The sequence below is a fragment of the Hemibagrus wyckioides genome, linkage group LG15 (genome assembly GCF_019097595.1).
Source record: "Hemibagrus wyckioides isolate EC202008001 linkage group LG15, SWU_Hwy_1.0, whole genome shotgun sequence".
Lineage (NCBI taxonomy): Eukaryota > Metazoa > Chordata > Actinopteri > Siluriformes > Bagridae > Hemibagrus > Hemibagrus wyckioides.
The window spans coordinates 1,027,275-1,039,506 of record NC_080724.1 but is presented as its reverse complement, the minus strand read 5'-3'; the positions used below and the strand labels follow the sequence as shown (position 1 = coordinate 1,039,506).

At 37.8% G+C, this 12,232-nt stretch overlaps 1 protein-coding gene across 9 annotated transcripts in view; it reads right to left on the bottom strand.

The window, feature by feature from the left end:
- atp2b3b (ATPase plasma membrane Ca2+ transporting 3b) overlaps positions 1-11,484 on the bottom strand; it is a 46,445-nt gene extending 34,961 nt beyond the window's left edge. For 7 of the 9 annotated variants that reach the window (XM_058410335.1, XM_058410336.1, XM_058410337.1 and 4 more), the window contains exon 1: positions 11,009-11,483. The gene's annotated coding sequence lies outside the window, so the exon portion shown is untranslated. Of the gene's footprint in view, positions 1-11,008 lie in introns of all 9 variants that reach the window. The other 2 variants (XM_058410343.1, XM_058410338.1) reach the window with 1 other exon arrangement.
- Between the last annotated feature and the right edge of the window lie 748 nt (positions 11,485-12,232).

Here is a 12,232-nt window from a genome sequence, read left to right as displayed (position 1 = left end):
ACCAATAAAACTATAGATTAATCAATTGCCAAAATAATATTTTGTTTCAATAATTATACTATACTACACAATAATAATAATAATAATAATAATAATAATAATAATGATGCAACCAGCTACAATCTGAAGTCACATAAATAGTTGAATGGAGCTGAATAGTATGCAAAAAAAAGTGTCATGTGACCACAATATAGTGCCTATGTTACTGGCATGTTAAAGAACATTCCTAAACAAACAGCATCACGTTTCAGGTTTTGGTTATTAAAGAAATGACACCAATCTATGAATGTCCTAAGGAGAAAGATTAAATCCATTATTTAAAAAAAGGAAAGAATGTGGTGTAAATGCGACTCTGCGTAGAAGGTCATTGATCAGGTAAGTGGTGAATAGTGGTTCAATGATAACTCTGAAGAGATTCACAGCTCAGCTGCGAGAAACTGATCACAGGGCAACCATAGCCCAGAAAGAGTGTCAGGAAGAAAGGCCAATTTAAAAATATGCAAGACTTATTCATGTGTGAAAAGGTTATCTGGTCATATGAAGCTGAAATTTAAATTTTTGGCCCTGGCACATAGTCCGATATTTTACATGAACCTTGGTCATCAAAGTGGGAACAGCATCCTAACACTGAAGCATGGTGATGGTAGCATGCTGTAATGGTGCTGGTCATCAACAGGGATTGATAAAAATGGACATGAATGAGGCCAAGAGGACTGCAACAGACTGGAAACTGGGGTGGAGGTCCACCTTTCCCTTTCAACAGGACCCCTGTCCTCTCCCTCCCAAAGTAGCCCCAGATTAAATACTGCTATAATCAAAAAGCAAACTACACACACATAAACTACACACACACACAAACTAAACACACACATAAACTACACACACACATAAACTACACACACACATAAACTAAACACACACAAACTACACACACACACAAACTAAACACACACATAAACTACACACACACAAACTAAACACACACATAAACTACACACACACATAAACTACACACACACATAAACTAAACACACACAAACTACACACACACACAAACTAAACACACACATAAACTACACACACACATAAACTACACACACACATAAACTAAACACACACAAACTACACACACACATAAACTACACACACATAAACTACACACACACAAACTAAACACACACATAAACTACACACACACACAAACTAAACACACACATAAACTACACACACACAAACTAAACACACACATAAACTAAACACACACACAAACTAAACACACACATAAACTACACACACACACAAACTAAACACACACATAAACTAAACACACACATAAACTACACACACACAAACTAAACACACACAAACTACACACACATAAACTAAACACACACACAAACTACACACACACAAACTAAACACACACATAAACTACACACACACAAACTACACACACACACATAAACTAAACACACACATAAACTAAACACACACATAAACTACACACACACAAACTACACACACACAAACTACACACACACAAACTAAACACACACACAAACTACACACACACAAACTACACACACACAAACTAAACACACACATAAACTACACACACACAAACTAAACACACACATAAACTACACACACACAAACTAAACACACAAATAAACTACACACACACACAAACTAAACACACACATAAACTACACACACACAAACTAAACACACACATAAACTACACACACACATAAACTACACACACATAAACTACACACACACATAAACTACACACACACATAAACTAAACACACTCATAAACTACACACACACACACAAACTAAACACACACAAACTACACACACACATAAACTAAACACACACATAAACTACACACACACAAACTAAACACACACATAAACTACACACACACAAACTAAACACACACATAAACTACACACACACAAACTAAACACACACATAAACTACACACACACAAACTAAACACACACATAAACTACACACACACACACAAACTAAACACACACATAAACTACACACACACATAAACTAAACACACACATAAACTACACACACACAAACTAAACACACACATAAACTACACACACACAAACTAAACACACACATAAACTACACACACACAAACTAAACACACACATAAACTACACACACACAAACTAAACACACACAAACTACACACACACATAAACTAAACACACACATAAACTACACACACACAAACTAAACACACACATAAACTACACACACACAAACTAAACACACACATAAACTAAACACACACATAAACTACACACACACAAACTAAACACACACATAAACTACACACACACAAAATAAACACACACAAACTAAACACACACATAACTAAACACACACTAAACTACACACACACAACTAACACACACATAAACTACACACACACAAACTAAACACACACATAAACTACACACACACAACTAAACTAAACCACATAACTACACACACACAAATTAAACGCACATATAAACTACACACACAAACTAAACACACACATAAACTACACACACACAAACTAAACACACACACAAACTAAACACACACATAAACTAAACACACACACAAACTAAACACACACATAAACTACACACACACAAACTAAACACACACACAAACTAAACACACACATAAACTAAACACACACACAAACTAAACACACACATAAACTACACACACACAAACTAAACACACACATAAACTAAACACACACAAACTAAACACACACATAAACTAAACACACACATAAACTACACACACACAAACTAAACACACACATAAACTACACACACACAAACTAAACACACACATAAACTACACACACACAAACTAAACACACACATAAACTAAACACACACATAAACTACACACACACAAATTAAACACACATATAAACTACACACACAAACTAAACACACACATAAACTACACACACACAAACTAAACACACACACAAACTAAACACACACATAAACTAAACACACACACAAACTAAACACACACATAAACTACACACACACAAACTAAACACACACATAAACTAAACACACACATAAACTACACACACACACAAATTAAACACACATATAAACTACACACACAAACTAAACACACACATAAACTACACACACACAAACTAAACACACACACAAACTAAACACACACACAAACTAAACACACACATAAACTAAACACACACATAAACTACACACACACAAACTAAACACACACATAAACTACACACACACAAACTAAACACACACATAAACTACACACACACATAAACTAAACACACACATAAACTACACACATAAACTAAACACACACATAAACTACACACACACATAAACTAAACACACACATAAACTACACACACACAAACTAAACACACACATAAACTACACACACACATAAACTAAACACACACATAAACTACAAACGCACAAACTAAACACACACATAAACTACACACACACAAACTAAACACACACATAAACTAAACACACACACAAACTAAACACACACATAAACTACACACACACAAACTAAACACACACATAAACTAAACACACACATAAACTACACACACACAAACTAAACACACACATAAACTAAACACACACAAACTACACACACACAAACTAAACACACACATAAACTAAACACACACATAAACTACACACACACAAACTAAACACACACATAAACTACACACACACAAACTAAACACACACATAAACTACACACACACAAACTAAACACACACATAAACTAAACACACACATAAACTACACACACACAAATTAAACACACATATAAACTACACACACAAACTAAACACACACATAAACTACACACACACAAACTAAACACACACACAAACTAAACACACACATAAACTAAACACACACAAACTAAACACACAAACTAAACACACACATAAACTAAACACACACATAAACTAAACACACACACAAACTAAACACACACATAAACTACACACACACAAACTAAACACACACATAAACTAAACACACACATAAACTACACACACACAAACTAAACACATATAAACTACACACACAAACTAAACACACACACAAACTAAACACACACACAAACTAAACACACACATAAACTAAACACACACAAACTAAACACACACACAAACTAAACACACACATAAACTAAACACACACATAAACTACACACACATAAACTAAACACACACATAAACTAAACACACACATAAACTACACACACATAAACTAAACACACACATAAACTACACACACATAAACTACACACACAAACTAAACACACACATAAACTACACACACATAAACTAAACACACACATAAACTACACACACATAAACTACACACACATAAACTACACACACAAACTAAACACACACATAAACTAAACACACACATAAACTACACACACATAAACTAAACACACACATAAACTACACACACATAAACTAAACACACACAAACTACACACACATAAACTACACACACATAAACTACACACACATAAACTACACACACATAAACTAAACACACACATAAACTACACACACATAAACTACACACACAAACTAAACACACACATAAACTAAACACACACATAAACTACACACACATAAACTACACACACACATAAACTACACACAAATAAACTAAACACACACATAAACTACACACACATAAACTACACACACATAAACTACACACACACATAAACTACACACACATAAACTAAACACACACATAAACTACACACACATAAACTACACACACAAACTAAACACACACAAACTAAACACACACATAAACTACACACACAAACTACACACACACATAAACTACACACACATAAACTACACACACATAAACTACACACACAAACTAAACACACATAAACTAAACACACACATAAACTAAACACACACATAAACTACACACACATAAACTACACACACACATAAACTACACACAAATAAACTAAACACACACATAAACTACACACACATAAACTACACACACATAAACTACACACACACATAAACTACACACAAATAAACTAAACACACACATAAACTACACACACATAAACTACACACACATAAACTACACACACACATAAACTACACACACATAAACTACACACACACATAAACTAAACACACACATAAACTAAACACACACAAACTACACACACACAAACTAAACACACACATAAACTAAACACACACAAACTAAACACACACACAAACTAAACACACACAAACTACACACACACATAAACTACACACACACATAAACTAAACACACACAAACTAAACACACACATAAACTAAACACACACACAAACTAAACACACACATAAACTACACACACATAAACTACACACACACAAACTAAACGTCTCGGTCAGGTCGACTAGCAAGAGCAATGAAAAGCTTAAAATAGATCTGTGGACAAAACAAGATTTCAGGGGGCTTTTGTTCTCTTCCCACAAATGAAATCCGAGAATACATTAGGGAACTTATGGAATTAGATTCATGACTATAACTCATTGTCAGTCTGCATTTCTTTACCATGAAAAATCCTCCTGCTCTCAAGCAGCTTCCTGATGTTCTGTTTCCAAAAATGGAACAAAGAGAAATGATGCAGAGAGGAATGAAAAATCCAAGACCCTTCTTTTCTAGCTTTGATGTGTGTGGTCAAAGATCATGGAATTTATTTCTGCAGGATTTCGACTAAATATAAGACGAGACACAAAAAGACAATGCCATATGCGTCGTCTAATTGCCTGATAATATTTTCGATTGTTCAAGTTGAGTTTTCCCAAGCTACTGGTTTACTTTGCTTTATGGAGACAACATCCAGCATGGAGGCCTGCTGAGAAGAGTCCTGAGGAGGAGAGCGGTTTCTCGCAGGGAGTAATGAAAACGCTGTCATGCAGTGAGACACATAACGGTGGTTCAGTGGATTTTACTGAACAGAACACAGCAGACACACTCGCACAGGAACATGCAGCCAGACGGGAGATGAGAGACAGGCTACAGGCAGCAAAGAGCTTCCAGTTCAGCTGGTCAGTGTCTCTTGTGGAATGTGCTGTTATGATAACGTATGAAAATGGATGATATTTATGTTTTGTTTTTGAGTGTTTTAACCCCCTGAGTCATTATTCTCTTGAATACTTATGAATATTTGAATTATTTAATTTTATTTATATTACAGACTTAATAAGGTGATTACATAATCAATACAACTGAACAATTTCCCTGTTTGAATTTCCGTAATATTTCTGACAATCAATATTGAAATGTTTAAAATACCACGTTCCCAATCAGGTGCTCCTAATATCAGACTGTGAAAGGAAAATGTTTCCTAAATTTAAGTAGTAAGTAATTAAACAAATACCCACAAGATAAATCTCACATGGCATTACATGTTCTATACCCTATATACACACAAAGCCATAAATATATACACTAAATGGCCAAAAGTTTGTGAACTGACCATCACACCAAACATTCAGTGTAGCTTTATTCTCCCTTTACTGTTAAAATAAGCCCCACTCTTTTGGGAAGGCTTTTAACTAGATTTTGGAGGATTGCTGTGGGAATCTGCTAATTCAGCCACAGGAGCATTAGTGAGGTCAAGCAGTGATGTTGGGTCAGGTGGTGGTCAGGTGCACAAGCAGCAAACCAGTTCATCCCCAAGGTGTTCACTGTGGTTGAGGTCAGAGCTCTGTGCAGGCCCCTAGAGTCCTACTTGGCACACCATGTCTGCATGTACCTCGCTTAGGACACAGGGGCATCGTCATGCTGGAACAGGTTCAGCGTCTCTGAGCTCCAGAATCTTGTTCTAAACAATCATCTAGTTTGTGGCAACATTTTGGAGAAGGTGTGGAATGATGGTGTGTTGGTCAGGCGTCCCCCAATTACTGCCCATATATGTGGTATAAAAATTTTAAAAAAGTAAAGAAGGAAGAAAGAAAGGAAAAGGAAGGAAGGAAGGAAGGAAGGAAGGAAGGAAGGAAGGAAAAGGAAGGAAGGAAGGAAAAAGAAAGAAAGAAAGAAAGAAAGAAAGAAAGAAAGAAAGAAAGAAGGAAGGAAGGAAGGAAGGAAGGAAGGAAAAGAAAGAAAGGAAGGAAGGAAGGAAGGAAGGAAGGAAGGAAGGAAGGAAATAGAAAGAAAGAAAGAAAAAGAAAGAAAGAAAGAAAGAAAGAGAGAGAGAAAGAGAGAAAGAAAGAAAGAAAGAAAGAAAGAAAGAAAGAAAGAAAGAAAGAAAGGAGGGAGGGAGGGAGGGAGGGAGGGAGTGAGGGAGGGAGGAAGGAATGAAGAAAGGGGAAGGAAGGAAGGAAGGAAGGAAGGAAGAAAGAAAGAAAGAAAGAAAGAAAGAAAGAAAGAAAGAAAGAAAGAAAGAAAGGGAAAAAATAAGAAAGAAAGAAAGAAAGAAAGAAAGAAAGAAAGAAAGAAAGAAAGAAAGAAAGAAAGAAAGAAAGAAAGAAAGAAAGAAGGAAGGAAGGAAGGAAGGAAGAAAGAAAGAAAGAAAGAAAGAAAGAAAGAAAGAAAGAAAGAAAGAAAGAAAGAAAGGGAGGGAGGAAGGAATGAAGAAAGGGGAAGGAAGGAAGAAAGAAAGAAAGAAAGAAAGAAAGAAAGAAAGAAAGAAAGAAAGAAAGAAAAGATATTTACTTCTTATCTGTAATAATATTGTTAAACCCTGTAATAATTTGGTTAGGATTTTGAGATCATTTTTTCTGTGGTTTCTGTAACAGTCTAGCCGTCTGTCTAGCGTTAGTTCTGTCTGTGACGATATCACAGCCTCAGTAATATTCAATTTAATTCATCTTTAATCTTTAAACTAATTTCATTTGAATTTTAAAAAAAATATTTAAAATAATGTATATAACAAGGGCTATAATAAAAATATAACCTAATTATCACAGTAGCCTGGAATCATATAATCATACATTTATTTATTTTGGGAATAGCTTTTTTTAAATACACCTAAATATTCCAGTGAATATTCCTTTCTCCTCTTTTCCCTGTGCATTAATCAAAGCGCTGTCTAACAGATGACTTACTCCTACACCCAGTGTAAGTGCACTCAACCTAGGCTCTCCTTCAGTATCCCCGTTTCTCCCATTGGCCACTCTATTAGCCCATCTCATCTCCTTATCCCTCTCTTTCCATCTTCAATTATACTCTACTTATGATCTATAGTCTACTTCCTTCCAGCCACTCTCACTGCAGTGGTATTTATCCCTTTAACCAAGGCACTGCTGTTCACGCAGCGAACCTGTGGACTGCATTGGCGTACGAGTCTATGGGGAGTAACATAAGCTCCTCATCTTAACAATGTCAAAGCTTGAGCTAGGACCACACAAGACCAAGGCATGTGGATTACGCCTGGGTACTTCTGGTCATTTGACTGTTGGGAGTAAGCCCGGAAAATGTGGAAGCTCCAAATGAAGTGCTATTTTTATCTAATTTAATGTAATTGATAGCGAGAGACACACCCAACAGTGCCGCAATACTCATTTGGCTCAATAAAAACGTGATTTAAGATCTGTGTTTCGGTTATGTAAATGGTGCAAGGTCTTGCAGTGTGTATGTATGTGTGTGTCTTGGGTATTGTATAAGGGTTGGTAGAACCGTTTCGATCATCCAGTTTGATCAAAAATTTCACCCAAAGCACATCCACACACATTTGCTGAAATGTTATAACCTTTAATCCAGCAGTAATGTCCCAGGAACTTTACTGAGATAATTGCAATTACTGCAAATATCACGTTACAGTGTTTATAGTATTGAACTGACCTCACTGACAAAATGTAGCCACTAAATTGATGAACCCTCTCTCAAAAATACTGTATGAATCATACATGATTTTGCACACAGTCATACCAGCTCAGCACATGTATGATTCATTAGCAGGTCCTTGTCATAATAATATAATGCAATATTTTGCAAATCAAATGAATGACACCGGATTCAAACTGTTATTCCTAAAAGCATACACGTAGCTTTGGGTTTTTTTAAAAAAAAAATCAATCTCTGCATCAAAAGCAGTCAAACTAGGGCAACCTAGAGACAGTGAACTGGGACAGACACACTTTTTTTTAAACAGTATATGGCAGAGACAAACATGGAGCTTAAATCCAAATAAGATCATGACTCATAAATAAATGGAAGATCTAAAATAAGCTGCACAGACTGTAAATGTTGGGATTTGGATGCAAATCTGCTCATGCTCATGGTTTATTCATGCTCTCATAAAAAAGCACCAAAAAGGTTCCTTATGGGTTATTTGGAGGTATTGCAACTGTAACTTTCCAAGGGATGTTCTACCTTTTATGAACGAGAAGCACTCTGGGTTTCAGAGCTCTATATGAAGGCTTCAGTGGTTTTCCCATAGGGACAAACTAAAGGGACCTTCAGGGTATTAGACACTGTTTCATCCTCTGATGCATTAATTGAATGCATTGATGCCAACATTTTCTTTTTTTCACACATGGTGCAAACTCCTTACCTGGATTGTTAAATCTTATTTTAATTCAAATTGTTGTTAATCTTATGTCATTTCTAATTCTAAATAATAATAATAATAATCATCATCATCATCATCATCATAATAAAATGCTTGAAACCTCTGATGTTCCTATACCTAATATAGCCTCCCAAATCCATCTAAAGCGACGTGAACCAATAGCAACAGGACTCACACCTGACGATCATACATAAATGACCAATCAGAGCCAAGTAACGGACTCGTATGGACTCGATACGCAGTCGTCAAAACGGCTCACCCACCACCCCGCCCCTCCTGCCGCGCTCCGTCCCCACACCCAATACACACACGCGCACACATACAAACACACACACACACACACATCTTGCAGTGATGGAGAGGGAAGACAAAAGTCCTCGCGTTTCCGGCAAATGAAAGCGCAACGAGGCGCGCACTTTGGGACGCTTAAGTTAATGCGGCGGTTCTGTCGTCACCGCACCGACACGCGCCTGTTTTACCTTCTCAGTGCGTCGCAGTGCTTTTCAAAAATAAAATGACCTCTACTGGTCACCTTCAGAGGGCGAGCGCTTCATCGCTCTTTACGTTAAAAGCGCCCCGTCACAGATTAGACCATTTGCGTCTCTTCTTCTTCAAAAAAAAATAAAAAATAAAAAAAACAGGCTATGGATTACATTAATCAAGCTGGGCCGCATGATGTGAGAGAATGGCGTGATGGACCGGGAGCGGTGTGTGTGTGTGTGTGTGTGTACATGTGTGCAAGCGCGCCAATAGCGTCCGGCACAGGCGCAGTGCCCCCTCCGCAAGGTTACCGGTGTGTGAGTACCGGTTCCGCTCGCATCTCCTCCCCCCTGCTCTGCCTCCATCTCATTCCCCTAATCCGCATAAAAACCACACAAAAGCAAAGACGTGCACGCGCAGGTGATAGGACATCACTGTGCCCAGAGCAAGGCTATAAAGGAGCGCTACCTTGTCAACATGGCATTACACAACCATGCAGAGGAGAAATACAATTACAGCCCATTAATAAGAATATTTACTGCTAATGGTCAGCCCAGTGAGGATATGATATCTGCTTAGTAGGACAAACGGCCAGAGTTTGTCTTTGCTGAATACTAATGTCTATCATTAATGATGCACCACATTTGACAGAGAGCAGTGTTTTTGCGCGCTGGGCTTCAATGCAGCAGTTTTACGAGCTTGGCAGCTCTGGTTGATACCAAGGAAAGGTGACCATTTTTTTTAATAGAGCGATCTGTAAAAGGAAAACGTTGAAGTAAAGACAAACGCACAGGCTTATAATCATCAAATAGTCATAAATATATAGGGACCGTTCAACACCTTCATGTTTGGTGGTGTAAATTCCGAACGCTTCGACTCACCAGGCCATGCTCCAAGGACATCGACGCGGTTTGGTGGGCAAAAGGAGATTCCCGAATTCTGCCCCAGACAAATAAATAAAAAAATCTAGGAATCGACGGCGATAGAAATCAACCTACTGCGTGCTGCCGGCTGATCCTTTCAGCCAAATGATTTCTGTCGGGTATTTTACTGATGATGGCAATTTGGATCCTAAAATAGTGCCTGGTTAGGCTCAGGTTCCGCAGAGGAAAATACGAATGATGAAGACATCGCGTTAGGATGGCTGCGCGCGCCGAACACCATGCACCAAAAAGACACAGCTTGTTTGTTTACTGATGATAAGAGCACACGCCGTTATTCTTCTTGAAAGTGTAAATCAAAAGAGGCGATATTTGGGATTTAGATGCGATGGGATGAGAGCCCCCCCTCGCTGAGCTGCGCGCTGAGGAGCTCAGACGCAGCATCCACGCGGGCTGCTGCTGTGCGCGCGGATGGAGAGGGCGGGAAAAGAGAGGGGGCGCTGTATTTCTCTCTCTCTCTCTCTCTCTCTCTCTCTCTCTCTCTCTCTCCCCAGCCCCGCCCACGCACCATCCTTTAAAACCCTGCCTCCGTGTCATCCTTCAAACCACGCCCACTCCGCGCTCTGACTGTAATATCACGTCAGTGGGTAGACCACGCCCCTTCTACCTTATTTCAAAGACATGGGAATAGATTGGTTGCGCTTTATTTATCAGCACCAGGCGCGATGGAACTGTGTGTCTTGTGCTATGCAATTATTCAATTATTCCAAAGGTTAGACTGTCGTACTGTGTATAGTGGTGTATATGACAAATAACATTTGTATTTGATTTGAAAAAGTCCAGAATGTCCAGTTCTGTTGTCCTCCTTATGCTTTCGTTGTCTTTATGTCTATAAACTTTTTTCAATAAGTCAGTAATGAGTAAACACTATGCTACTAACATTTGTCCATTTTTAAAAGCACTATAAAAATCATTGAGTAGCTCATACTTGTGTAGTTGCAGTTCTCATGGCTTAATAAAGTCAGTCAGTGCTGAATTATGTGAAGTTTCCTCATCTTCGCCCGTAAGAACATCTTGTGCATGTGTACACAAATACGGCTGTCATATAACATTCATTCTGTTTTTTCGACTTGGCTGCATCAACATGGCATGGAGTTCGTGCCTATTGTCGGAGTTACAGGTGTCATGTCCGCAGCAGTGTATTGCCCCCTCGTATTTCCATTC